The following is a 5,892-nucleotide window of genomic DNA, read 5'->3' on the forward strand; positions in this document are numbered from 1 at the left end:
GTTCCGCTTATTCGGACAGTGGATAGGTTCGCTTGAAAGACCTAGTTTTGTTTGATAGTTCCGCTTGAAATACATTAGTTTCGCTCCAAATCACCTTGATAGGTCCGCTTTTGTGTCTTCATTTGTCAAGGTTCCGCTTCAAAGGTCACTAGATTCGCTTATCCGAACAATTGACTTTCGCTTGAACAAACAATTGATAGATCCGCTTATCAGGACATAATTAGTTCCGCTTATTTGTCACTACATGCTTTCGCTTATCTGGACATCAGCGGGTTTCGCTTATACGTTCGATCTGAGTTCACCGTGTGTCATATTTCGCTTAAAAGTGAACATTTTTACGTCAAGATTATTTCACGACAATCAAGTGTCAGTGTATTTCAGATTACTTGATATTGTTTAAACTGATTAAGTTTTTTTGTTTGCTTTCAGGTGATTAAAGATGTCAAACAACGGTGAAGAGTTCTACAACACATTTTACAACGCATTCACTTCCGAATCGACAGATAGAAGATCTGAGTTGAAAGAATATTCAAAAGAGATTTCGGAGAATTTGAAGTTTGAGAACATGTACGGAAGTCAACAGAAGCCACCAAAGCTAATGAAAATTGAAGACTATAACTGGTGGAAAAACATATTTGAAGGTTGGGTAAAAGCTTTCGCTCCTGAAAGCTGGTTAAAATTAGTGAGTGAATATAAAGCACCAGAGAAAGAAGGAGGAGAGTTAATAGATGAAAAAGATTTTACTGAAAAAGATATAAAAAATGTTGTGGCTGAATATAGAATGATAACGTTGATCAAACAGTCAGTGAGAGAGGATATTATCTCGTTACTTGAACAAGAAAAAACTTCAAAGAGATTGTGGGAAGCGTTAGAGAAAAAGTGTGTTGGTAGTAATGAAATTGTCAAAAATAAAAAGAAATTGTTGCGTAAAGAATTTGATGTATTCAGTTGTATGAAAAATGAATCTGTTTGTAAAATGATCGAGAGATTTGGACATCTGAAAATGGAGCTGGCCAGATATGAAATTAAATAATCTGAAGAAGAGATGGTGGATAAATTGTTTGATTCATTGCCCAATGATCAAGAGTGGAAATACTTCACTCTAATGCTGAAAAATACAATCAAGCCAGATGATTTAAAAGTGGATTTGCTGATTGAAAGGCTTGAAAGCCATGAATTGGAGTTAAAAAGATCCAAAGTCAACAGTCCAGCTTATCAGCGGAATGTGGAGCTTTATTACAGAGGAAATATACCACAGGCTGGGTCTCCAAAAACAGTGTTTTCTGCAGAAAGTTCAAGCTCAGTGAACAATGGAAGTCTTCACAGTGGTTTTCACAGTGGATCTTCTTCAAACACCTCAGACCAATCTGCTTCAAAGAATTTATTCCAGTGTAATATCGCAGTTGATTTGAAGAATGGGTAGAACTTCAAGGAAGAATCGGCGAAACAACAGATGGTTTTCTTAGCATCTGTACTTGAATCATATGAATGCCTCGTTGCAGGGAAGATTGGTAATACGAATTTAATGAAAGAAGATTATGATCAATTAGACCCCGAGGAGATGGAACTAATGGATATAAGATGGTGCATGGCCAGTGCTGTTCGTCGAGCACAGAGGTTCATGGAGATCACGGGGAGAAAATCAATTGGTGGACCAACTACCAAACTGGGATTTGATAAATCCAAAGTGACATGCTTCAAATGCAAACAAAAAGGTCACTTCAAGCGCGAGTGCAGAAATGCGTATGCTGCTGATGATTCTGAGAATCCGTTCAACGAAGATTATTACAAGAAAGCGATTTACCATCATAACAAGTCTGAGCCACCAAGATTGAAACAGCCGGAAGAAAAATCAAGGCCTCTTGCAGTTATATATGATGATGAAGGGTATGATTGAAGCAAAGAGGTTCTACCAGAAAAAGATGCAGTTGGATATGCATTTGTTGCAAATGATGATCATGATACCTGGTGGCAAAGAGACAGTGCGAGATGGGAGATTAGCAAGTTGAATGAACCATTTCAAGAACCACAAAGAGCCAAGAGATGGAATGAAGAGTTGGAGTGTTACATGGATCCACAGGGTAATCCAGTAGTTGATTCGTCAAAAGTGGATTTTGATGCTGTAACCAATTTGTTTCCAAGTGAGCGTACTTTCAACACAAGAAGGCTTTCTGATAAAGGTTATCTGCCAGATTTGATGAACAAGTTAAAGGAGGTTTTTGAAGCAAGTTTACCGAAAGTGGTAGAAATGAAGAAGAGAAAAGAAGAAGAATTGAAAAAGATGATTGAAGAAGTGAAGACTGTCACAAAGCTTGCTGTTGAAGAGGATCAAAAAGCTGAGGAAGAACAGAAGAAGAAAGAAGGACTGGTGCTGAAAGAGATTGAAGAAAAGATTGAGAAGGTGAAGATTGTCAGTGATGATGGTGCTGATAACGAGAAGATACAAGAGCTGAAACAGACAGAGGCAGCTGAGCACGCCGAGGTGTCAATCACAGGTAAATTCTGATTCTAAAATCTTAAAATCAATTGAACAATGCAAGAAATGCATTGAAACAGAAGAAAGTTTAAAATTAAAAGTTGAGAAGTTAACACAGAAATGTCATGATCTTGAAGAAGAAAATAAGATTTTGAAAGAAAAATGTGCCGCAAAATGTGTTGATTGTGTTGAGAAAGATTCTAAGTTTCTAGAGTTACAAAAACAATATGATTCTTTAAAATGGTCGAGTCAGAGAGTACAAGAAGCTTATGATACTTTGAAGAGCCAAGTCAAAAGTTTTGATCAAAGACTGTCTGAAACTTTAAAAACAAAAGAAATGTATGAAAGAAAGTTTAAAGATAAGCAAATTGAATTGAACAAGTGTGTTGATGAAATTGCTAATCTTAAACAAGTCTTGGCTGAAAAAGAAAAGATTGTTACAAAACTTTAAAGTTATCATAATTCTTCGTACATTCTTGAACGCATTTTCAACATCACACAAGATGACAAAGATACTGATAATTGCAAAAAGGGTATTGGTTCAGAATTTCATCAGGTACCACCACCATTGAGAAACAATTATACTTTTTATGATGAGGAAAAGGTGGCAAAGGGTTTGAACATAGCTGACCAATTACCTGAAAGTATCGATGTGATTTACACCAAATCTAATGATGTTGATGATTCAGAGGTGGTAAGTAAGGTGATTGATAGTGTTTTGAAAGATGAGTCTGCAAAAGGTAAGTCTGAATCACAGGATGAAGATGAAGGAAATCTTTATGATGGTTATCTGAAAAACACAAAATCCGAGAAAAATTTGAATGATGATTCAAAGGGATTGGTTTATACCATGATTGGATCGGACAAATTATTCTTAGATGTTGTATTCCCGATTCAGAATGTGATTTCAGAAAAGGTCGATAAGGTTTTCAAAATGGTTGAGATTGAGAAGTCGGAAATTTCGAAGTTTGCTGGTAAAAGTCATAAATCTTTTTATAACAAACCTGGTTCTAAGAAGAACAATGAAGAGTGGTTTGGGTTATAAAAGGAAACAGATTTGGGATCAAAGTAAACAACAAAATTTGCAACAAAAGATGAATTTTGTTCAAGGGAAAAGCTTGAAAGAAGAGGAAAAACTCAAATTTGGACAACAGTCTAATGAGGAGTTTGATGCTGTGAAAAAGAAACAACAACAGGCCAAGGATGTTTCAAAGAAAGTGTGTTTTAAATGTAACCAAATTGGACATGTTGCACGAAAGTGTCCAAATCCAAAGCCTGTTGATGTTGAAAAACAGAAATCTGAGAATGTGACACCAAGGTCAACCAGATTAGATTCGAAACAAACTTAGAGTTACAATACGAACAAGTTTGCTTCCAATCAAAAATGGAAATCAAACCCGAACAGGTTCGATTCAAGACAGACCTGGAATTCTCACACACCCAGATTGAGAACAACACAGAGTTGGAGAACATCTGTTGATATGACAAAACCTCAAGAGTGTTGGAAACCTAAAAATGTTGTTCAAAATCAAAAGGGTCAAAAAGGAACAAACTTTTACAAAAGGGGTACTCCGAAAGATCAAGTGCGGAGTGCTAAGAAACAAGTGATGTTGGTAAAAGATGTGAAAGTTGAAATCAAAGCTGAAAAAGTTTTAAATGACAAAGATTTTCCAAAATTGAATGAAAATTATTGTGTTGAAATGCCTAAGGTCCAACAGACCTGGGCTAAATTGTTCAAATAATCAAATTGTTGAAATGTGCAGGTGCTCATCGGAGCCAAAGACTGTGCGAATCAAAACAGGAGCAGCCCGGCACATGAAGAGGTTGCAGGACCCTGGTTTGGTTGAACAGGGAGTTTAGTTTGAGTGTTGTTTGTACATAAATAAACAATATTATCAAAACCCTAAAAACTTGAAAAAAAATAAAAAAACTAAAAATATGTTTTGTTTTAGTTTTTTTTTTTTTTGGTTAGAATAAATGTTAATTGAATACGCCGAAACCCTCACGGCTGAACAAACATGATTACATTCATCAGATTGAAAAACGGTTTTCAAACTGTAAAAATCAATGTGTTGTAAATCATGGGGGTAATTACTGCTTTTAGTATGATTCAGTGCATGATTAGCAGAACATGGATGGCGAGACAAAGCTATCAGTATCGTGTTGTCAAATTTCTTTTAATGGTTTTGCATTTTAGGGGGAGAAATATTGTCAGAAAATACAAAAACATTAGAAATTTTGAAAAATACTAAAACATGATAAAATTCGAAAATTTGAGTTTTGTGTAAAAAGAGGAAATGATAGTACATCAGTAGACAGTTACAGTATGCTAAAGAATTGTAATGATTTAATAGTGTTAAACAGTTTCACTGATGATATATCGATAGGTTTTTATACACTTAGTAAACTTTTTCGGGATATAAACCTAAATTCAAACACTTCCTTACTTCGTGGGGAACACTACTTGGATATATAGGTAACCCCTGAAATCTCGTTTGAAAGGTCCCATATTCTGAGATACTAGGTCTTTATACTCAGTGATATCTGGGGTATTATTCCGTGACTTCTGCTGAATGGAAGTTCTGACCTAGTCCCCGAATAATACTTTCTGCAAATGCTTGAAACACAAGCATCGCCCTCAGCAAGCTGATGAAACAATAAAATTGATAGTCGCTGCTGTTGTAATTAAAAGATCCTCTAAAGGGGACACACCAGAAAGTCGAAGCCGTCATCTCTCTGCGTATACGGAAGTATCGACCTGAGCTCTCACGGCCCTCGCATTTAACCCCTGACAGATATCATTTGTGGTATACTCACCTGTAAGACTGAATATCTGGGATTTTGGATACGGGAGTATATTCAAGAGGTGGGACACATGAATGACTTTAAGTTCTTAAAAAATCTAATTCATATCCTGAATCAGTTGAAGTTTGTATGAAAATTTAAGATGGATCAGTATATCGATAATCTAAGTGAATTGTTTAAATTCTTAAAGTGAAATTAAGCTCAACGGTACTTGTAACTTGTCAAAAACTGATATGATCCTCTGTCGTATACTCAAACAAAAATATAGTATGTAAATATGTATGTACATATTTCTTTACTGTTTTATATTTTCAGAAAATACAAAAAGATTTTGATTTCTGCTTTATTTTAGACAACCGATATCTGACATGCTGAGTTTCAAAATCTGAGAAAGCTGATTGTGTGTCTGAAAATAAAACAAGTTAATTAATTTGATACTTGAATTATAAAAACAAAAATTTTCAAAAATAGTTTGTGATATCTCCAAGGTCATTGACTTGAACTTGGATGATAAACTGTGAGGGAGTTTGATTCTTTAATGCTGCCATATCTGTTAAGTTGGTTGATAGGGGGAGTGGATTAGAGAATTTATTTGTTGGTTTTAAAATGTT

This window comes from Helianthus annuus, chromosome 8, assembly GCF_002127325.2.
Source record: "Helianthus annuus cultivar XRQ/B chromosome 8, HanXRQr2.0-SUNRISE, whole genome shotgun sequence".
NCBI classification, from domain to species: Eukaryota; Viridiplantae; Streptophyta; class Magnoliopsida; order Asterales; family Asteraceae; genus Helianthus; species Helianthus annuus.